This window comes from Dendrobates tinctorius, unplaced genomic scaffold (genome assembly GCF_039654945.1).
Source record: "Dendrobates tinctorius isolate UK_male_01 unplaced genomic scaffold, ASM3965494v1 ptg000697l, whole genome shotgun sequence".
In the NCBI taxonomy this organism is placed as follows: Eukaryota; Metazoa; Chordata; class Amphibia; order Anura; family Dendrobatidae; genus Dendrobates; species Dendrobates tinctorius.
Genome location: NW_027362342.1, coordinates 15001 through 37644, shown reverse-complemented (window position 1 = coordinate 37644; position 22644 = coordinate 15001). Strand labels below are relative to the sequence as shown.

The following is a 22644-nucleotide window of genomic DNA, read 5'->3' as shown; positions in this document are numbered from 1 at the left end:
TCTCTCTCTCTCTCTCCACAATTACCATCTTCAGAATCAAAATGTGATCACATTGTCTTTATATTTTCTTGGTAAATTCAAGCTTAATTCCTCCTTAGCTAACGATGCTTGCATTCATGCTCCATGGTGCAGATAACATTCTCACATTCTAGAATCTTACCTACTCTGATTACTATAGCACGCTTACATCTTTGTCTCTCAGCATGTGTATACATTTTTCCAAAAATCACATGAAACAGACTACCACAACTGGACTCAACCTCTCATTGTTCTGATATGAAGTCAGACCCTTGCATTCATGCTCCCATGGTCCAGAACAGCTTCTTATATTCTAGAATCTTACCTAGTCTGATGACTATGACACGCTAACATCTCTGTCTCTCACATGTGTATAAATGTTTGATCTAAAGAAAGACACCTTACCCATTCTCTCTCTCTCTCAATCTATCTTTCTATCTCTCTCTTTCTCTCTCTTTCTCCAAAATTTCCATCTTCAAAATCACAACATGATGGCATTGTCCTTTATATTTTCTTGGTAAATTCTAGCTAAATTCCTCCTTAGTTAACCGAATGGGAATAGCTGTAGCACCCCACAATGCAGTTTGTCAGGATGGCCGAGTGGTCTAAGGCGCCAGACTCAAGAATGATTTCTTTCCCCACATAGAGCTGGGTTTTCTGGTCTCCAAATGGAGGCGTGGCTTCAAATCCCCACTTCTGACAGCTGCTTTTTGTGTCCTTACTTGTCTACAACTGACCCTTCTTATTCTAACTGTCATATAACCCTCTCAGCATCTGTACATTTTTTTCTAAAAGCATGTGGAGAGAGGACTGCTACGACCATGAAGGGATGATAACCCTCAATCTTTTGACCCAAAGTAAGACGCCTTTTCCATAGGCCACTTGCTCTTCAAATTGGCGCATGAGGCTTTCATAACAACCCATCACTACATTTAAATTTTTTTCAAAAAGAGTGCAGAAAGACAATGCCACAAACAACGAAAGGACTTGAAACCTCAAACTTCTGATCCAAAGTTCAGACACTTTATTCATTAGGCCAAACAGTCTTTTGAATGGCACATGATGGTTGAGTACGTGGTCCCTTGGTCTAGAATAAGAATAAACTTTTTTAAAAAAACACGTGGAAACTGACTGCCATGTCGGGACCCGAACCCTCAAAACCCTGATCCTAAGCCTGACGGCATCTTACCCATTGATGTATTCTCTCTCTCTCTCCCACCCCCCGTTTGGTCAGAATCCACCTTATCCGTTCATTTATTTATTTTTTCTCGTTCTCTCTGTCTCTCTGCTTTCTCTTCATTCTCTCTCAAACATAATGACATTGTTCTTACATTTTCAAGAAAATTGTAGCTAAATTTCTCTTTGATTAGCTGAATGGGAATAATTCTAGCACTCTCAGCGCAGTTAGTCAGGATGGCCGAGTGTCTAAGGCGCCAGACTTAAGAGTGTTCTGTTTCCTTGAGGTGGGTATTCTGGTCTCCAAATGGAGGCGTGGGTTCAAATCCCACTTCTGACAGCTGCATTTAGTGTCCTTACTTGTCTAAAACTGACATGTCTCTCGATACTGTCATATAACCCTCTCAGCATGTGTACATTCTATTCTAAAAGCATGTGGAGGGAGACTGCCACCACCATGAAGGGATGATAACCCTAAATCTTCTGATCTAAAGTAAGATTCCTTTTCCATTTGACCACGTGCTCTTCAGAATGGCGCATGATGCTTTCGTAACAAACGCTCAGTATATATACATTTTTTCAAAAAGTGTGGAGAAAGAGAATGCACGACCACGAAGGAACTTGAACCCTCAATCTTCTGATCCGAAGTCAGACGCCTTATCCATTAGGCCACGCGGTCTTTTGATTGGCATGTGATGCTTGAGTACGTGGTTCCGTGGTCTAGAATAAGAATCTTACTGAGTCCAATGATGAAGACACGCTTACAGCTCTCTCTCAGCACGTGTATACTTTTTTTCAAAAAACTCATGGAAACTGACTGCCATGATGGGACTCGAACCCTCAAAAATTCTGATCTGAAGTCAGACGGCATCTTACCCATTGATGTTCTCTCTCTCTCTCTCTCTCTCTCTCTCTCTCTCTCTCTCTCTCTCTCTCTCTCTCTCTCTCTCTCTCTCTCTCTCCTCTCTCTCTCTCTCTCTCTCTCTCTCTCTCTCTCTCTCTCTCTCTCTCTCTCTCTCTCTCTCTCTCTCTCTCTCTCTCTCTCTCTCCACAATTACCATCTTCAGAATCAAAATGTGATCACATTGTCTTTATATTTTCTTGGTAAATTCAAGCAAAATTCCTCCTTAGTTAACGATGCTTGCATTCGTGCTCCATGGTGCAGATTAATATTCTCACATTCTAGAATGTTACCTACTCTGATTACTATGGCACGCTTACATCTCTGTCTCTCAGCATGTGTATACATTTTTTCCAAAAAAGCACATGGAAACAGACTACCACAACTGGACTCAAACACTCAATGTTCTGATCTGAAGTCAGGCCCTTGCATTCATGCTCCATGGTCCAGAATAACATTCTCACATTCTAGAAAATTACCTAGTCTGATGACTATGACACGCTAACATCTCTGTCCTCTCCGCATGTGTATAAATTTTTGATCTAAAGAAAGACACCTTACCCATTCTCTCTCTTAATCTATCTTTCTATCTCTCTCTCTCCACAATTACCATCTTCAGAATCAAAATGTGATCACATTGTCTTTATATTTTCTTGGTAAATTCAAGCTTAATTCCTCCTTAGCTAACGATGCTTGCATTCATGCTCCATGGTGCAGAATAACATTCTCACATTCTAGAATCTTACCTACTCTGATTACTATAGCACGCTTACATCTTTGTCTCTCAGCATGTGTATACATTTTTTCCAAAAAGCACATTCAAACAGACTACCTCAACTGGACTCAAACACTCAATGTTCTGATCTGAAGTCAGGCCCTTGCATTCATGCTCCCATGGTCCAGAATAACATTCTCACATTCTAGAAAATTACCTAGTCTGATGACTATGACACGCTAACATCTCTGTCTCTCAGCATATGTATAAATTTTTGATCTAAAGAAAGACACCTTACCCATTCTCTCTCTTAATCTATCTTTCTATCTCTCTCTCTCTCTTCACAATTACCATCTTCAGAATCAAAATGTGATCACATTGTCTTTATATTTTCTTGGTAAATTCAAGCAAAATTCCTCCTTAGTTAACGATGCTTGCATTCGTGCTCCATGGTGCAGATTAATATTCTCACATTCTAGAATGTTACCTACTCTGATTACTATGGCACGCTTACATCTTTGTCTCTCAGCATGTGTATACATTTTTTCCAAAAAAGCACATGGAAACAGACTACCACAACTGGACTCAAACACTCAATGTTCTGATCTGAAGTCAGGCCCTTGCATTCATGCTCCCATGGTCCAGAATAACATTCTCACATTCTAGAAAATTACCTAGTCTGATGACTATGACACGCTAACATCTCTGTCTCTCAGCATGTGTATAAATTTTTGATCTAAAGAAAGACACCTTACCCATTCTCTCTCTTAATCTATCTTTCTATCTCTCTCTCTCCACAATTACCATCTTCAGAATCAAAATGTGATCACATTGTCTTTATATTTTCTTGGTAAATTCAAGCTTAATTCCTCCTTAGCTAACGATGCTTGCATTCATGCTCCATGGTGCAGAATAACATTCTCACATTCTAGAATCTTACCTACTCTGATTACTATAGCACGCTTACATCTTTGTCTCTCAGCATGTGTATACATTTTTTCCAAAAGCACATTCAAACACACTACCTCAACTGGACTCAAACACTCAATGTTCTGATCTGAAGTCAGGCCCTTGCATTCATGCTCCCATGGTCCAGAAAAACATTCTCACATTCTAGAAAATTACCTAGTCTGATGACTATGACACGCTAACATCTCTGTCTCTCAGCATGTGTATAAATTTTTGATCTAAAGAAAGACACCTTACCCATTCTCTCTCTTAATCTATCTTTCTATCTCTCTCTCTCCACAATTACCATCTTCAGAATCAAAATGTGATCACATTGTCTTTATATTTTCTTGGTAAATTCAAGCTTAATTCCTCCTTAGCTAACGATGCTTGCATTCATGCTCCATGGTGCAGAATAACATTCTCACATTCTAGAATCTTACCTACTCTGATTACTATAGCACGCTTACATCTTTGTCTCTCAGCATGTGTATACATTTTTTCCAAAAAGCACATTCAAAACAGACTACCTCAACTGGACTCAAACACTCAATGTTCTGATCTGAAGTCAGGCCCTTGCATTCATGCTCCCATGGTCCAGAATAACATTTACACATTCTAGAATCTTACCTAGTCTGATGACTATGACACGCTAACATCTCTGTCTCTCAGCATGTGTATAAATTTTTGATCTAAAGAAAGACACCTTACCCATTCTCTCTCTTAATCTATCTTTCTATCTCTCTCTCTCTCTCCACAATTACCATCTTCAGAATCAAAATGTGATCACATTGTCTTTATATTTTCTTGGTAAATTCAAGCTTAATTCCTCCTTAGCTAACGATGCTTGCATTCATGCTCCATGGTGCAGAATAACATTCTCACATTCTAGAATCTTACCTACTCTGATTACTATAGCACGCTTACATCTTTGTCTCTCAGCATGTGTATACATTTTTTCCAAAAAGCACATTCAAACAGACTACCTCAACTGGACTCAAACACTCAATGTTCTGATCGGAAGTCAGGCCCTTGCATTCATGCTCCCATGGTCCAGAACAGCTTTCTTATATTCTAGAATCTTACCTAGTCTGATGACTATGACACGCTAACATCTCTGTCTCTCAACATGTGTATAAATGTTTGATCTAAAGAAAGACACCTTACCCATTCTCTCAATCTATCTTTCTATCTCTCTCTTTCTCTCTCTTTCTCCAAAATTTCCATCTTCAAAATCACAACATGATGGCATTGTCTTTATATTTTCTTGTAAATTCTAGCTAAATTCCTCCTTAGTTAACCGAATGGGAATAGCTGTAGCACCCACAATGCAGTTTGTCAGGATGGCCGAGTGGTCTAAGGCGCCCGACTCAAGAATGATTTCTTTCCCCACATAGAGCTGGGTTTTCTGGTCTCCAAATGGAGGCATGGCTTCAAATCCCACTTCTGACAGCTGCTTTTTGTGTCCTTACTTGTCTACAACTGACCCTTCTTTCTAAACTGTCATATAACCCTCTCAGCATCTGTACATTTTTTTCTAAAAGCATGTGGAGAGAGACTGCTACGACCATGAAGGGATGATAACCCTCAATCTTTTGACCCAAAGTAAGACGCCTTTTCCATAGGCCACTTGCTCTTCAAATTGGCGCATGAGGCTTCATAACAACCGATCACTACATTTAAATTTTTTTCAAAAAGAGTGCAGCAAGACAATGCCACAAACACGAAAGGACTTGAAACCTCAAACTTCTGATCCAAAGTCAGACACTTTATTCATTAGGCCAAACAGTCTTTTGAATGGCACATGATGGTTGAGTACGTGGTCCCTTGGTCTAGAATAAGAATAAACTTTTTTTAAAAAAACACGTGGAAACTGACTGCCATGTTGGGACCCGAACCCTCAAAACCCTGATCCTAAGCCTGACGGCATCTTACCCATTGATGTATTCTCTCTCTCTCTCTCTCCCACCCCCCCGTTTGGTCAGAATCCACCTTATCCGTTCATTTATTTATTTTTTCTCGTTCTCTCTGTCTCTCTGCTTTCTTCTTCATTCTCTCTCAAACATAATGACATTGTTCTTACATTTTCAAGAAAATTGTAGCTAAATTTCTCTTTGATTAGCTGAATGGGAATAATTCTAGCACTCTCAGCGCAGTTAGTCAGGATGGCCGAGTGGTCTAAGGCGCCAGACTTAAGAGTGTTCTGTTTCCCTTGAGGTGGGTATTCTGGTCTCCAAATGGAGGCGTGGGTTCAAAACCCACTTCTGACAGCTGCTTTTAGTGTCCTTACTTGTCTAAAACTGACATGTCTCTCTATACTGTCATATAACCCTCTCAGCATGTGTACATTCTATTCTAAAAGCATGTGGAGGGAGACTGCCACCACCATGAAGGGATGATAACCCTAAATCTTCTGATCTAAAGTAAGATTCCTTTTCCATTTGACCACGTGCTCTTCAGAATGGCGCATGATGCTTTCGTAACAAACGCTCAGTATATATACATTTTTTCAAAAAGTGTGGAGAAAGAGAATGCCACAACCACGAAGGGACTTGAACCTCAATCTTCTGATCCGAAGTCAGACGCCTTATCCATTAGGCCACGCGGTCTTTTGATTGGCATGTGATGCTTGAGTACGTGGTTCCGTGGTCTAGAATAAGAATCTTACTGAGTCCAATGACGAAGACACGCTTACAGCTCTCTCTCAGCACGTGTATACTTTTTTTCAAAAAACTCATGGAAACTGACTGCCATGATGGGACTCGAACCCTCAAAATTCTGATCTGAAGTCAGACGGCATCTTACCCATTGATGTTCTCTCTCTCTCTCTCTCTCTCTCTCTCTCTCTCTCTCTCATCTCTCTCTCTCTCTCTCTCTCTCTCTCCTCTCTCTCTCTCTCTCTCTCTCTCTCTCTCTCTCTCTCTCTCTCTCTCTCTCTCTCTCTCTCTCTCTCTCTCTCCACAATTACCATCTTCAGAATCAAAATGTGATCACATTGTCTTTATATTTTCTTGGTAAATTCAAGCAAAATTCCTCCTTAGTTAACGATGCTTGCATTCGTGCTCCATGGTGCAGATTAATATTCTCACATTCTAGAATGTTACCTACTCTGATTACTATGGCACGCTTACATCTCTGTCTCTCAGCATGTGTATACATTTTTTCCAAAAAAGCACATGGAAACAGACTACCACAACTGGACTCAAACACTCAATGTTCTGATCTGAAGTCAGGCCCTTGCATTCATGCTCCCATGGTCCAGAACAACATTCTCACATTCTAGAAAATTACCTAGTCTGATGACTATGACACGCTAACATCTCTGTCTCTCAGCATGTGTATAAATTTTTAATCTAAGAAAGACACCTACCCATTCTCTCTCTTAATCTATCTTTCTATTTCTCTCTCTCCACAATTACCATCTTCAGAATCAAAATGTGATCACATTGTCTTTATATTTTCTTGGTAAATTCAAGCTTAATTCCTCCTTAGCTAACATTCATGCTCCATGGTGCAGAATAACATTCTCACATTCTAGAATCTTACCTACTCTGATTACTATAGCACGCTTACATCTTTGTCTCTCAGCATGTGTATACATTTTTTCCAAAAAGCACATTCAAACAGACTACCTCAACTGGACTCAAACACTCAATGTTCTAATCTGAAGTCAGGCCCTTGCATTCATGCTCCCATGGTCCAGAATAACATTTACACATTCTAGAATCTTACCTAGTCTGATGACTATGACACGCTAACATCTCTGTCTCTCAGCATGTGTATAAATTTTTGATCTAAAGAAAGACACCTTACCCATTCTCTCTCTTAATCTATCTTTCTATCTCTCTCTCTCTCTCCACAATTACCATCTTCAGAATCAAAATGTGATCACATTGTCTTTATATTTTCTTGGTAAATTCAAGCTTAATTCCTCCTTAGCTAACGATGCTTGCATTCATGCTCCATGGTGCAGAATAACATTCTCACATTCTAGAATCTTACCTACTCTGATTACTATAGCACGCTTACATCTTTGTCTCTCAGCATGTGTATACATTTTTTCCAAAAATCACATGGAAACAGACTACCACAACTGGACTCAACCTCTCATTGTTCTGATATGAAGTCAGACCCTTGCATTCATGCTCCCATGGTCCAGAACAGCTTTCTTATATTCTAGAATCTTACCTAGTCTGATGACTATGACACGCTAACATCTCTGTCTCTCAACATGTGTATAAATGTTTGATCTAAAGAAAGACACCTTACCCATTCTCTCTCTCTCTCAATCTATCTTTCTATCTCTCTCTTTCTCTCTCTTTCTCCAAAATTTCCATCTTCAAAATCACAACATGATGGCATTGTCTTTATATTTTCTTGGTAAATTCTAGCTAAATTCCTCCTTAGTTAACCGAATGGGAATAGCTGTAGCACCCACAATGCAGTTTGTCAGGATGGCCGAGTGGTCTAAGGCGCCAGACTCAAGAATGATTTCTTTCCCCACATAGAGCTGGGTTTTCTGGTCTCCAAATGGAGGCATGGCTTCAAATCCCACTTCTGACAGCTGCTTTTTGTGTCCTTACTTGTCTACAACTGACCCTTCTTTCTAAACTGTCATATAACCCTCTCAGCATCTGTACATTTTTTTCTAAAAGCATGTGGAGAGAGACTGCTACGACCATGAAGGGATGATAACCCTCAATCTTTTGACCCAAAGTAAGACGCCTTTTCCATAGGCCACTTGCTCTTCAAATTGGCGCATGAGGCTTTCATAACAACCGATCACTACATTTAAATTTTTTTCAAAAAGAGTGCAGAAAGACAATGCCACAAACACGAAAGGACTTGAAACCTCAAACTTCTGATCCAAAGTCAGACACTTTATTCATTAGGCCAAACAGTCTTTTGAATGGCACATGATGGTTGAGTACGTGGTCCCTTGGTCTAGAATAAGAATAAACTTTTTTTAAAAAAACACGTGGAAACTGACTGCCATGTCGGGACCCGAACCCTCAAAACCCTGATCCTAAGCCTGACGGCATCTTACCCATTGATGTTTTCTCTCTCTCTCACCCCCCGTTTGGTCAGAATCCACCTTATCCGTTCATTTATTTATTTTTTCTCGTTCTCTCTGTCTCTCTGCTTTCTCTTCATTCTCTCTCAAACATAATGACATTGTTCTTACATTTTCAAGAAAATTGTAGCTAAATTTCTCTTTGATTAGCTGAATGGGAATAATTCTAGCACTCTCAGCGCAGTTAGTCAGGATGGCCGAGTGGTCTAAGGCGCCAGACTTAAGAGTGTTCTGTTTCCCTTGAGGTGGGTATTCTGGTCTCCAAATGGAGGCGTGGGTTCAAAACCCACTTCTGACAGCTGCTTTTAGTGTCCTTACTTGTCTAAAACTGACATGTCTCTCTATACTGTCATATAACCCTCTCAGCATGTGTACATTCTATTCTAAAAGCATGTGGAGGGAGACTGCCACCACCATGAAGGGATGATAACCCTAAATCTTCTGATCTAAAGTAAGATTCCTTTTCCATTTGACCACGTGCTCTTCAGAATGGCGCATGATGCTTTCGTAACAAACGCTCAGTATATATACATTTTTTCAAAAAGTGTGGAGAAAGAGAATGCCACGACCACGAAGGGACTTGAACCCTCAATCTTCTGATCCGAAGTCAGACGCCTTATCCATTAGGCCACGCGGTCTTTTGATTGGCATGTGATGCTTGAGTACGTGGTTCCGTGGTCTAGAATAAGAATCTTACTGAGTCCAATGACGAAGACACGCTTACAACTCTCTCTCAGCACGTGTATACTTTTTTTCAAAAAAACTCATGGAAACTGACTGCCATGATGGGACTCGAACCCTCAAAATTCTGATCTGAAGTCAGACGGCATCTTACCCATTGATGTTCTCTCTCTCTCTCTCTCTCTCTCCCTCTCCCTCTCCCTCTCCCTCTCCCTCTCTCTCTCTCTCTCTCTCTCTCTCTCCACAATTACCATCTTCAGAATCAAAATGTGATCACATTGTCTTTATATTTTCTTGGTAAATTCCAGCAAAATTCCTCCTTAGTTAACGATGCTTGCATTCGTGCTCCATGGTGCAGATTAATATTCTCACATTCTAGAATGTTACCTACTCTGATTACTATGGCACGCTTACATCTCTGTCTCTCAGCATGTGTATACATTTTTTCCAAAAAAGCACATGGAAACAGACTACCACAACTGGACTCAAACACTCAATGTTCTGATCTGAAGTCAGGCCCTTGCATTCATGCTCCCATGGTCCAGAATAACATTCTCACATTCTAGAAAATTACCTAGTCTGATGACTATGACACGCTAACATCTCTGTCTCTCAGCATGTGTATAAATTTTTGATCTAAAGAAAGACACCTTACCCATTCTCTCTCTTAATCTATCTTTCTATCTCTCTCTCTCCACAATTACCATCTTCAGAATCAAAATGTGATCACATTGTCTTTATATTTTCTTGGTAAATTCAAGCTTAATTCCTCCTTAGCTAACGATGCTTGCATTCATGCTCCATGGTGCAGAATAACATTCTCACATTCTAGAATCTTACCTACTCTGATTACTATAGCACGCTTACATCTTTGTCTCTCAGCATGTGTATACATTTTTTCCAAAAAGCACATTCAAACAGACTACCTCAACTGGACTCAAACACTCAATGTTCTGATCTGAAGTCAGGCCCTTGCATTCATGCTCCCATGGTCCAGAATAACATTCTCACATTCTAGAAAATTACCTACTCTGATGACTATGACACGCTAACATCTCTGTCTCTCAGCATGTGTATAAATTTTTGATCTAAAGAAAGACACCTTACCCATTCTCTCTCTTAATCTATCTTTCTATCTCTCTCTCTCCACAATTACCATCTTCAGAATCAAAATGTGATCACATTGTCTTTATATTTTCTTGGTAAATTCAAGCTTAATTCCTCCTTAGCTAACGATGCTTGCATTCATGCTCCATGGTGCAGAATAACATTCTCACATTCTAGAATCTTACCTACTCTGATTACTATAGCACGCTTACATCTTTGTCTCTCAGCATGTGTATACATTTTTTCCAAAAAGCACATTCAAACAGACTACCTCAACTGGACTCAAACACTCAATGTTCTGATCTGAAGTCAGGCCCTTGCATTCATGCTCCCATGGTCCAGAATAACATTTACACATTCTAGAATCTTACCTAGTCTGATGACTATGACACGCTAACATCTCTGTCTCTCAGCATGTGTATAAATTTTTGATCTAAAGAAAGACACCTTACCCATTCTCTCTCTTAATCTATCTTTCTATCTCTCTCTCTCTCTCCACAATTACCATCTTCAGAATCAAAATGTGATCACATTGTCTTTATATTTTCTTGGTAAATTCAAGCTTAATTCCTCCTTAGCTAACGATGCTTGCATTCATGCTCCATGGTGCAGAATAACATTCTCACATTCTAGAATCTTACCTACTCTGATTACTATAGCACGCTTACATCTTTGTCTCTCAGCATGTGTATACATTTTTTCCAAAAATCACATGGAAACAGACTACCACAACTGGACTCAACCTCTCATTGTTCTGATATGAAGTCAGACCCTTGCATTCATGCTCCCATGGTCCAGAACAGCTTTCTTATATTCTAGAATCTTACCTAGTCTGATGACTATGACACGCTAACATCTCTGTTTCTCAACATGTGTATAAATGTTTGATCTAAAGAAAGACACCTTACCCATTCTCTCTCTCTCTCAATCTATCTTTCTATCTCTCTCTTTCTCTCTCTTTCTCCAAAATTTCCATCTTCAAAATCACAACATGATGGCATTGTCTTTATATTTTCTTGGTAAATTCTAGCTAAATTCCTCCTTAGTTAACCGAATGGGAATAGCTGTAGCACCCACAATGCAGTTTGTCAGGATGGCCGAGTGGTCTAAGGCACCAGACTCAAGAATGATTTCTTTCCCCACATAGAGCTGGGTTTTCTGGTCTCCAAATGGAGGCATGGCTTCAAATCCCACTTCTGACAGCTGCTTTTTGTGTCCTTACTTGTCTACAACTGACCCTTCTTTCTAAACTGTCATATAACCCTCTCAGCATCTGTACATTTTTTTCTAAAAGCATGTGGAGAGAGACTGCTACGACCATGAAGGGATGATAACTCTCAATCTTTTGACCCAAAGTAAGACGCCTTTTCCATAGGCCACTTGCTCTTCAAATTGGCGCATGAGGCTTTCATAACAACCGATCACTACATTTAAATTTTTTTCAAAAAGAGTGCAGAAAGACAATGCCACAAACACGAAAGGACTTGAAACCTCAAACTTCTGATCCAAAGTCAGACACTTTATTCATTAGGCCAAACAGTCTCTTGAATGGCACATGATGGTTGAGTACGTGGTCCCTTGGTCTAGAATAAGAATAAACTTTTTTAAAAAAACACGTGGAAACTGACTGCCATGTCGGGACCCGAACCCTCAAAACCCTGATCCTAAGCCTGACGGCATCTTACCCATTGATGTATTCTCTCTCTCTCTCTCTCCCACCCCCCGTTTGGTAAGAATCCACCTTATCCGTTCATTTATTTATTTTTTCTCGTTCTCTCTGTCTCTCTGCTTTCTCTTCATTCTCTCTCAAACATAATGACATTGTTCTTACATTTTCAAGAAAATTGTAGCTAAATTTCTCTTGGATTAGCTGAATGGGAATAATTCTAGCACGCTCAGCGCAGTTAGTCAGGATGGCCGAGTGGTCTAAGGCGCACAGACTTAAGAGTGTTCTGTTCCCTTGAGGTGGGTATTCTGGTCTCCAAATGGAGGCGTGGGTTCAAAACCCACTTCTGACAGCTGCTTTTAGTGTCCTTACTTGTCTAAAACTGACATGGTCTCTCTATACTGTCATATAACCCTCTCAGCATGTGTACATTCTATTCTAAAAGCATGTGGAGGGAGACTGCCACCACCATGAAGGGATGATAACCCTAAATCTTCTGATCTAAAGAAAGATTCCTTTTCCATTTGACCACGTGCTCTTCAGAATGGCGCATGATGCCTTTTCGTAACAAACGCTCAGTATATATACATTTTTTCAAAAAGTGTGGAGAAAGAGAATGCCACGACCACGAAGGGACTTGAACCCTCAATCTTCTGATCCCGAAGTCAGTTATCCATTAGGCCACGCGGTCTTTTGATTGGCATGTGATGCTTCAGTACGTGGTTCCGTGGTCTAGAATAAGAATCTTACTGAGTCCAATGACGAAGACACGCTTACAGCTCTCTCTCAGCACGTGTATACTTTTTTTCAAAAAAACTCATGGAAACTGACTGCCATGATGGGACTCGAACCCTCAAAATTCTGATCTGAAGTCAGACGGCATCTTACCCATTGATGTTCTCTCTCTCTCTCTCTCTCTCTCTCTCTCTCTCTCTCTCTCTCTCTCTCTCTCTCTCTCTCTCTCTCTCTCTCTCTCCACAATTACCATCTTCAGAATCAAAATGTGATCACATTGTCTTTATATTTTCTTGGTAAATTCAAGCAAAATTCCTCCTTAGTTAACGATGCTTGCATTCGTGCTCCATGGTGCAGATTAATATTCTCACATTCTAGAATGTTACCTACTCTGATTACTATGGCACGCTTACATCTCTGTCTCTCAGCATGTGTATACATTTTTTCCAAAAAAGCACATGGAAACAGACTACCACAACTGGACTCAAACACTCAATGTTCTGATTTGAAGTCAGGCCCTTGCATTCATGCTCCCATGGTCCAGAATAACATTCTCACATTCTAGAAAATTACCTAGTCTGATGACTATGACACACTAACATCTCTGTCTCTCAGCATGTGTATAAATTTTTAATCTAAAGAAAGACACCTTACCCATTCTCTCTCTTAATCTATCTTTCTATCTCTCTCTCTCCACAATTACCATCTTCAGAATCAAAATGTGATCACATTGTCTTTATATTTTCTTGGTAAATTCAAGCTTAATTCCTCCTTAGCTAACGATGCTCGCATTCATGCTTCATGGTGCAGAATAACATTCTCACATTCTAGAATCTTACCTACTCTGATTACTATAGCACGCTTACATCTTTGTCTCTCAGCATGTGTATACATTTTTTCCAAAAAGCACATTCAAACAGACTACCTCAACTGGACTCAAACACTCAATGTTCTGATCTGAAGTCAGGCCCTTGCATTCATGCTCCCATGGTCCAGAATAACATTTACACATTCTAGAATCTTACCTAGTCTGATGACTATGACACGCTAACATCTCTGTCTCTCAGCATGTGTATAAATTTTTGATCTAAAGAAAGACACCTTACCCATTCTCTCTCTTAATCTATCTTTCTATCTCTCTCTCTCTCTCCACAATTACCATCTTCAGAATCAAAATGTGATCACATTGTCTTTATATTTTCTTGGTAAATTCAAGCTTAATTCCTCCTTAGCTAACGATGCTTGCATTCATGCTCCATGGTGCAGAATAACATTCTCACATTCTAGAATCTTACCTACTCTGATTACTACTATAGCACGTTTACATCTTTGTCTCTCAGCATGTGTATACATTTTTTTCCAAAAATCACATGGAAACAGACTACCACAACTGGACTCAACCTCTCATTGTTCTGATATGAAGTCAGACCCTTGCATTCATGCTCCCATGGTCCAGAACAGCTTTCTTATATTCTAGAATCTTACCTAGTCTGATGACTATGACACGCTAACATCTCTGTCTCTCAACATGTGTATAAATGTTTGATCTAAAGAAAGACACCTTACCCATTCTCTCTCTCTCTCAATCTATCTTTCTATCTCTCTCTTTCTCTCTCTTTCTCCAAAATTTCCATCTTCAAAATCACAACATGATGGCATTGTCTTTATATTTTCTTGGTAAATTCTAGCTAAATTCCTCCTTAGTTAACCGAATGGGAATAGCTGTAGCACCCACAATGCAGTTTGTCAGGATGGCCGAGTGGTCTAAGGCGCCAGACTCAAGAATGATTTCTTTCCCCACATAGAGCTGGGTTTTCTGGTCTCCAAATGGAGGCATGGCTTCAAATCCCATTTCTGACAGCTGCTTTTTGTGTCCTTACTTGTCTACAACTGACCCTTCTTTCTAAACTGTCATATAACCCTCTCAGCATCTGTACATTTTTTTTCTAAAAGCATGTAGAGAGAGACTGCTACGACCATGAAGGGATGATAACCCTCAATCTTTGACCCAAAGTAAGACGCCTTTTCCATAGGCCACTTGCTCTTCAAATTGGCGCATGAGGCTTTCATAACAACCGATCACTACATTTAAATTTTTTCCAAAAAGAGTGCAGAAAGACAATGCCACAAACACGAAAGGACTTGAAACCTCAAACTTCTGATCCAAAGTCAGACACTTTATTCATTAGGCCAAACAGTCTTTTGAATGGCACATGATGGTTGAGTACGTGGTCCCTTGGTCTAGAATAAGAATAAACTTTTTTTAAAAAAACACGTGGAAACTGACTGCCATGTCGGGACCCGAACCCTCAAAACCCTGATCCTAAGCCTGACGGCATCTTACCCATTGATGTATTCTCTCTCTCTCTCTCTCCCACCCCCCGTTTGGTCAGAATCCACCTTATCCGTTCATTTATTTATTTTTTCTCGTTCTCTCTGTCTCTCTGCTTTCTCTTCATTCTCTCTCAAACATAATGACATTGTTCTTACATTTTCAAGAAAATTGTAGCTAAATTTCTCTTTGATTAGCTGAATGGGAATAATTCTAGCACTCTCAGCGCAGTTAGTCAGGATGGCCGAGTGGTCTAAGGCGCCAGACTTAAGAGTGTTCTGTTTCCCTTGAGGTGGGTATTCTGGTCTCCAAATGGAGGCGTGGGTTCAAATCCCACTTCTGACAGCTGCATTTAGTGTCCTTACTTGTCTAAACTGACATGTCTCTCTATACTGTCATATAACCCTCTCAGCATGTGTACATTCTATTCTAAAAGCATGTGGAGGGAGACTGCCACCACCATGAAGGGATGATAACCCTAAATCTTCTGATCTAAAGTAAGATTCCTTTTCCATTTGACCACGTGCTCTTCAGAATGGCGCATGATGCTTTCGTAACAAATGCTCAGTATATATACATTTTTTCAAAAAGTGTGGAGAAAGAGAAGACCACGAAGAGACTTGAACCCTCAATCTTCTGATCCGAAGTCAGACGCCTTATCCATTAGGCCACGCGGTCTTTTGATTGGCATGTGATGCTTGAGTACGTGGTTCCGTGGTCTAGAATAAGAATCTTACTGAGTCCAATGACGAAGACACGCTTACAGCTCTCTCTCAGCACGTGTATACTTTTTTTCAAAAAAACTCATGGAAACTGACTGCCATGATGGGACTCGAACCCTCAAAATTCTGATCTGAAGTCAGACGGCATCTTACCCATTGATGTTCTCTCTCTCTCTCTCTCTCTCTCTCTCTCTCTCTCTCTCTCTCTCTCTCTCTCTCTCTCTCTCATCCTCTCTCTCTCTCTCTCTCTCTCTCTCTCTCTCTCTCCTCTCTCTCTCTCTCTCTCTCTCTCTCTCTCTCTCTCTCTCTCTCTCTCTCTCTCTCCACAATTACCATCTTCAGAATCAAAATGTGATCACATTGTCTTTATATTTTCTTGGTAAATTCAAGCAAAATTCCTCCTTAGTTAACGATGCTTGCATTCGTGCTCCATGGTGCAGATTAATATTCTCACATTCTAGAATGTTACCTACTCTGATTACTATGGCACGCTTACATCTCTGTCTCTCAGCATGTGTATACATTTTTTCCAAAAAAGCACATGGAAACAGACTACCACAACTGGACTCAAACACTCAATGTTCTGATCTGAAGTCAGGCCCTTGCATTCATGCTCCCATGGTCCAGAATAACATTCTCACATTCTAGAAAATTACCTAGTCTGATGACTATGACACGCTAACATCTCTGTCTCTCAGCATGTGTATAAATTTTTGATCTAAAGAAAGACACCTTACCCATTCTCTCTCTTAATCTATCTTTCTATCTCTCTCTCTCCACAATTACCATCTTCAGAATCAAAATGTGATCACATTGTCTTTATATTTTCTTGGTAAATTCAAGCTTAATTCCTCCTTAGCTAACGATGCTTGCATTCATGCTCCATGGTGCAGAATAACATTCTCACATTCTAGAATCTTACCTACTCTGATTACTATAGCACGCTTACATCTTTGTCTCTCAGCATGTGTATACATTTTTTCCAAAAAGCACATTCAAACAGACTACCTCAACTGACTCAAACACTCAATGTTCTGATCTGAAGTCAGGCCCTTGCATTCATGCTCCCATGGTCCAGAATAACATTTACACATTCTAGAATCTTACCTAGTCTGATGACTATGACACGCTAACATCTCTGTCTCTCAGCATGTGTATAAATTTTTGATCTAAAGAAAGACACCTTACCCATTCTCTCTCTTAATCTATCTTCTATCTCTCTCTCTCTCTCCACAATTACCATCTTCAGAATCAAAATGTGATCACATTGTCTTTATATTTTCTTGGTAAATTCAAGCTTAATTCCTCCTTAGCTAACGATGCTTGCATTCATGCTCCATGGTGCAGAATAACATTCTCACATTCTAGAATCTTACCTACTCTGATTACTATAGCACGCTTACATCTTTGTCTCTCAGCATGTGTATACATTTTTTTCCAAAAAATCACATGGAAACAGACTACCACAACTGGACTCAACCTCTCATTGTTCTGATATGAAGTCAGACCCTTGCATTCATGCTCCCATGGTCCAGAACAGCTTTCTTATATTCTAGAATCTTACCTAGTCTGATGACTATGACACGCTAACATCTCTGTCTCTCAACATGTGTATAAATGTTTGATCTAAAGAAAGACACCTTACCCATTCTCTCTCTCTCTCAATCTATCTTTCTATCTCTCTCTTTCTCTCTCTTTCTCCAAAATTTCCATCTTCAAAATCACAACATGATGGCATTGTCTTTATATTTTCTTGGTAAATTCTAGCTAAATTCCTCCTTAGTTAACCGAATGGGAATAGCTGTAGCACCCACAATGCAGTTTGTCAGGATGGCCGAGTGGTCTAAGGCGCCAGACTCAAGAATGATTTCTTTCCCCACATAGAGCTGGGTTTTCTGGTCTCCAAATCGAGGCATGGCTTCAAATCCCACTTCTGACAGCTGCTTTTTGTGTCCTTACTTGTCTACAACTGACCCTTCTTTCTAAACTGTCATATAACCCTCTCAGCATCTGTACATTTTTTCTAAAAGCATGTGGAGAGAGACTGCTATGACCATGAAGGGATGATAACCCTCAATCTTTTGACCCAAAGTAAGACGCCTTTTCCATAGGCCACTTGCTCTTCAAATTGGCGCATGAGGCTTTCATAACAACCGATCACTACATTTAAATTTTTTCCAAAAAGAGTGCAGAAAGACAATGCCACAAACACGAAAGGACTTGAAACCTCAAACTTCTGATCCAAAGTCAGACACTTTATTCATTAGGCCAAACAGTCTTTTGAATAGCACATGATGGTTGAGTACGTGGTCCCTTGGTCTAGAATAAGAATAAACTTTTTTAAAAAAACACGTGGAAACTGACTGCCATGTCGGGACCCGAACCCTCAAAACCCTGATCCTAAGCCTGACGGCATCTTACCCATTGATGTATTCTCTCTCTCTCTCTCTCCCACCCCCCGTTTGGTCAGAATCCACCTTATCCGTTCATTTATTTATTTTTTCTCGTTCTCTCTGTCTCTCTGCTTTCTCTTCATTCTCTCTCAAACATAATGACATTGTTCTTACATTTTCAAGAAAATTGTAGCTAAATTTCTCTTTGATTAGCTGAATGGGAATAATTCTAGCACTCTCAGCGCAGTTAGTCAGGATGGCCGAGTGGTCTAAGGCGCCAGACTTAAGAGTGTTCTGTTTCCCTTGAGGTGGGTATTCTGGTCTCCAAATGGAGGCGTGGGTTCAAATCCCACTTCTGACAGCTGCATTTAGTGTCTTTACTTGTCTAAAACTGACATGTCTCTCTATACTGTCATATAACCCTCTCAGCATGTGTACATTCTATTCTAAAAGCATGTGGAGGGAGACTGCCACCACCATGAAGGGATGATAACCCTAAATCTTCTGATCTAAAGTAAGATTCCTTTTCCATTTGACCACGTGCTCTTCAGAATGGCGCATGATGCTTTCGTAACAAACGCTCAGTATATATACATTTTTTCAAAAAGTGTGGAGAAAGAGAAGACCACGAAGGGACTTGAACCCTCAATCTTCTGATCCGAAGTCAGACGCCTTATCCATTAGGCCACGCGGTCTTTTGATTGGCATGTGATGCTTGAGTACGTGGTTCCGTGGTCTAGAATAAGAATCTTACTGAGTCCAATGACGAAGACACGCTTACAGCTCTCTCTCAGCACGTGTATACTTTTTTTCAAAAAAACTCATGGAAACTGACTGCCATGATGGGACTCGAACCCTCAAAATTCTGATCTGAAGTCAGACGGCATCTTACCCATTGATGTTCTCTCTCTCTCTCTCTCTCTCTCTCTCTCTCTCTCTCTCTCTCTCTCTCTCTCTCTCTCTCTCTCTCTCTCTCTCTCTCTCTCTCTCTCTCTCTCTCTCTCTCTCTCTCTCTCTCTCTCTCTCTCCACAATTACCATCTTCAGAATCAAAATGTGATCACATTGTCTTTATATTTTCTTGGTAAATTCAAGCAAAATTCCTCCTTAGTTAACGATGCTTGCATTCGTGCTCCATGGTGCAGATTAATATTCTCACATTCTAGAATGTTACCTACTCTGATTACTATGGCACGCTTACATCTCTGTCTCTCAGCATGTGTATACATTTTTTCCAAAAAAGCACATGGAAACAGACTACCACAACTGGACTCAAACACTCAATGTTCTGATCTGAAGTCAGCCCTTGCATTCATGCTCCCATGGTCCAGAATAACATTCTCACATTCTAGAAAATTACCTAGTCTGATGACTATGACACGCTAACATCTCTGTCTCTCAGCATGTGTATAAATTTTTGATCTAAAGAAAGACACCTTACCCATTCTCTCTCTTAATCTATCTTTCTATCTCTCTCTCTCCACAATTACCATCTTCAGAATCAAAATGTGATCACATTGTCTTTATATTTTCTTGGTAAATTCAAGCTTAATTCCTCCTTAGCTAACGATGCTTGCATTCATGCTCCATGGTGCAGAATAACATTCTCACATTCTAGAATCTTACCTACTCTGATTACTATAGCACGCTTACATCTTTGTCTCTCAGCATGTGTATACATTTTTTCCAAAAAGCACATTCAAACAGACTACCTCAACTGGACTCAAACACTCAATGTTCTGATCTGAAGTCAGGCCCTTGCATTCATGCTCCCATGGTCCAGAATAACATTCTCACATTCTAGAAAATTACCTAGTCTGATGACTATGACACGCTAACATCTCTGTCTCTCAGCATGTGTATAAATTTTTGATCTAAAGAAAGACACCTTACCCATTCTCTCTCTTAATCTATCTTTCTATCTCTCTCTCTCCACAATTACCATCTTCAGAATCAAAATGTGATCACATTGTCTTTATATTTTCTTGGTAAATTCAAGCTTAATTCCTCCTTAGCTAACGATGCTTGCATTCATGCTCCATGGTGCAGAATAACATTCTTACATTCTAGAATCTTACCTACTCTGATTACTATAGCACGCTTACATCTTTGTCTCTCAGCATGTGTATACATTTTTTCCAAAAATCACATTCAAACAGACTACCTCAACTGGACTCAAACACTCAATGTTCTGATCTGAAGTCAGGCCCTTGCATTCATGCTCCCATAGTCCAGAATAACATTTACACATTCTAGAATCTTACCTAGTCTGATGACTATGACACGCTAACATCTCTGTCTCTCAGCATGTGTATAAATTTTTGATCTAAAGAAAGACACCTTACCCATTCTCTCTCTTAATCTATCTTTCTATCTCTCTCTCTCTCTAAACAATTACCATCTTCAGAATCAAAATGTGATCACATTGTCTTTATATTTTCTTGGTAAATTCAAGCTTAATTCCTCCTTAGCTAACGATGCTTGCATTCATGCTCCATGGTGCAGAATAACATTCTCACATTCTAGAATCTTACCTACTCTGATTACTATAGCACGCTTACATCTTTGTCTCTCAGCATGTGTATACATTTTTTCCAAAAATCACATGGAAACAGACTACCACAACTGGACTCAACCTCTCATTGTTCTGATATGAAGTCAGACCCTTGCATTCATGCTCCCATGGTCCAGAACAGCTTTCTTATATTCTAGAATCTTACCTAGTCTGATGACTATGACACGCTAACATCTCTGTCTCTCAACATGTGTATAAATGTTTGATCTAAAGAAAGACACCTTACCCATTCTCTCTCTCTCTCAATCTATCTTTCTATCTCTCTCTTTCTCTCTCTTTCTCCAAAATTTCCATCTTCAAAATCACAACATGATGGCATTGTCTTTATATTTTCTTGGTAAATTCTAGCTAAATTCCTCCTTAGTTAACCGAATGGGAATAGCTGTAGCACCCACAATGCAGTTTGTCAGGATGGCCGAGTGGTCTAAGGCGCCAGACTCAAGAATGATTTCTTTCCCCACATAGAGCTGGGTTTTCTGGTCTCCAAATGGAGGCATGGCTTCAAATCCCACTTCTGACAGCTGCTTTTTGTGTCCTTACTTGTCTACAACTGACCCTTCTTTCTAAACTGTCATATAACCCTCTCAGCATCTGTACATTTTTTTCTAAAAGCATGTGGAGAGAGACTGCTACGACCATGAAGGGATGATAACCCTCAATCTTTTGACCCAAAGTAAGACGCCTTTTCCATAGGCCACTTGCTCTTCAAATTGGCGCATGAGGCTTTCATAACAACCGATCACTACATTTAAATTTTTTTCAAAAAGAGTGCAGAAAGACAATGCCACAAACACGAAAGGACTTGAAACCTCAAACTTCTGATCCAAAGTCAGACACTTTATTCATTAGGCCAAACAGTCTTTTGAATGGCACATGATGGTTGAGTACGTGGTCCCTTGGTCTAGAATAAGAATAAACTTTTTTTTAAAAAACACGTGGAAACTGACTGCCATGTCGGGACCCGAACCCTCAAAACCCTGATCCTAAGCCTGACAGCATCTTACCCATTGATGTATTCTCTCTCTCTCTCTCTCCCACCCCCCGTTTGGTCAGAATCCACCTTATCCGTTCATTTATTTATTTTTTCTCGTTCTCTCTGTCTCTCTGCTTTCTCTTCATTCTCTCTCAAACATAATGACATTGTTCTTACATTTTCAAGAAAATTGTAGCTAAATTTCTCTTTGATTAGCTGAATGGGAATAATTCTAGCACTCTCAGCGCAGTTAGTCAGGATGGCCGAGTGGTCTAAGGCGCCAGACTTAAGAGTGTTCTGTTTCCCTTGAGGTGGGTATTCTGGTCTCCAAATGGAGGCGTGGGTTCAAAACCCACTTCTGACAGCTGCTTTTAGTGTCCTTACTTGTCTAAAACTGACATGTCTCTCTATACTGTCATATAACCCTCTCAGCATGTGTACATTCTATTCTAAAAGCATGTGGAGGGAGACTGCCACCACCATGAAGGGATGATAACCCTAAATCTTCTGATCTAAAGTAAGATTCCTTTTCCATTTGACCACGTGCTCTTCAGAATGGCGCATGATGCTTCGTAACAAACGCTCAGTATATATACATTTTTTCAAAAAGTGTGGAGAAAGAGAATGCC

General features: G+C 40.0%; 16 non-coding genes across 16 annotated transcripts; 12 read left to right on the top strand and 4 right to left on the bottom strand.

Moving 5' to 3' along the window:
• Nucleotides 1-604: 604 nt before the first annotated feature.
• TRNAL-CAA (transfer RNA leucine (anticodon CAA)) lies at nucleotides 605-720 on the top strand. The gene is made up of 2 exons: nucleotides 605-642; nucleotides 674-720. It is a non-coding gene; the product is annotated as a tRNA-Leu (tRNA).
• Nucleotides 721-1425: 705 nt separating this feature from the next.
• On the top strand, nucleotides 1426-1534 carry TRNAL-UAA (transfer RNA leucine (anticodon UAA)). Its single transcript has 2 exons — nucleotides 1426-1462; nucleotides 1489-1534. It is a non-coding gene; the product is annotated as a tRNA-Leu (tRNA).
• A 266-nt stretch (nucleotides 1535-1800) lies between these two features.
• TRNAR-UCG (transfer RNA arginine (anticodon UCG)) lies at nucleotides 1801-1873 on the bottom strand. Its single transcript has one exon. It is a non-coding gene; the product is annotated as a tRNA-Arg (tRNA).
• A 4044-nt stretch (nucleotides 1874-5917) lies between these two features.
• On the top strand, nucleotides 5918-6028 carry TRNAL-UAA (transfer RNA leucine (anticodon UAA)). Its single transcript has 2 exons — nucleotides 5918-5955; nucleotides 5983-6028. It is a non-coding gene; the product is annotated as a tRNA-Leu (tRNA).
• Nucleotides 6029-8206: 2178 nt separating this feature from the next.
• On the top strand, nucleotides 8207-8321 carry TRNAL-CAA (transfer RNA leucine (anticodon CAA)). The gene is made up of 2 exons: nucleotides 8207-8244; nucleotides 8276-8321. It is a non-coding gene; the product is annotated as a tRNA-Leu (tRNA).
• A 698-nt stretch (nucleotides 8322-9019) lies between these two features.
• On the top strand, nucleotides 9020-9130 carry TRNAL-UAA (transfer RNA leucine (anticodon UAA)). Its single transcript has 2 exons — nucleotides 9020-9057; nucleotides 9085-9130. It is a non-coding gene; the product is annotated as a tRNA-Leu (tRNA).
• Nucleotides 9131-9397: 267 nt separating this feature from the next.
• Nucleotides 9398-9470, bottom strand: TRNAR-UCG (transfer RNA arginine (anticodon UCG)). Its single transcript has one exon. It is a non-coding gene; the product is annotated as a tRNA-Arg (tRNA).
• A 2237-nt stretch (nucleotides 9471-11707) lies between these two features.
• TRNAL-CAA (transfer RNA leucine (anticodon CAA)) lies at nucleotides 11708-11822 on the top strand. The gene is made up of 2 exons: nucleotides 11708-11745; nucleotides 11777-11822. It is a non-coding gene; the product is annotated as a tRNA-Leu (tRNA).
• A 705-nt stretch (nucleotides 11823-12527) lies between these two features.
• On the top strand, nucleotides 12528-12638 carry TRNAL-UAA (transfer RNA leucine (anticodon UAA)). The gene is made up of 2 exons: nucleotides 12528-12566; nucleotides 12593-12638. It is a non-coding gene; the product is annotated as a tRNA-Leu (tRNA).
• A 2128-nt stretch (nucleotides 12639-14766) lies between these two features.
• TRNAL-CAA (transfer RNA leucine (anticodon CAA)) lies at nucleotides 14767-14881 on the top strand. Its single transcript has 2 exons — nucleotides 14767-14804; nucleotides 14836-14881. It is a non-coding gene; the product is annotated as a tRNA-Leu (tRNA).
• A 706-nt stretch (nucleotides 14882-15587) lies between these two features.
• TRNAL-UAA (transfer RNA leucine (anticodon UAA)) lies at nucleotides 15588-15698 on the top strand. Its single transcript has 2 exons — nucleotides 15588-15625; nucleotides 15653-15698. It is a non-coding gene; the product is annotated as a tRNA-Leu (tRNA).
• A 260-nt stretch (nucleotides 15699-15958) lies between these two features.
• TRNAR-UCG (transfer RNA arginine (anticodon UCG)) lies at nucleotides 15959-16031 on the bottom strand. Its single transcript has one exon. It is a non-coding gene; the product is annotated as a tRNA-Arg (tRNA).
• Nucleotides 16032-18718: 2687 nt separating this feature from the next.
• TRNAL-UAA (transfer RNA leucine (anticodon UAA)) lies at nucleotides 18719-18829 on the top strand. Its single transcript has 2 exons — nucleotides 18719-18756; nucleotides 18784-18829. It is a non-coding gene; the product is annotated as a tRNA-Leu (tRNA).
• A 261-nt stretch (nucleotides 18830-19090) lies between these two features.
• On the bottom strand, nucleotides 19091-19163 carry TRNAR-UCG (transfer RNA arginine (anticodon UCG)). The gene has a single exon. It is a non-coding gene; the product is annotated as a tRNA-Arg (tRNA).
• Nucleotides 19164-21447: 2284 nt separating this feature from the next.
• TRNAL-CAA (transfer RNA leucine (anticodon CAA)) lies at nucleotides 21448-21562 on the top strand. The gene is made up of 2 exons: nucleotides 21448-21485; nucleotides 21517-21562. It is a non-coding gene; the product is annotated as a tRNA-Leu (tRNA).
• Nucleotides 21563-22268: 706 nt separating this feature from the next.
• Nucleotides 22269-22379, top strand: TRNAL-UAA (transfer RNA leucine (anticodon UAA)). The gene is made up of 2 exons: nucleotides 22269-22306; nucleotides 22334-22379. It is a non-coding gene; the product is annotated as a tRNA-Leu (tRNA).
• Nucleotides 22380-22644: the final 265 nt, after the last annotated feature.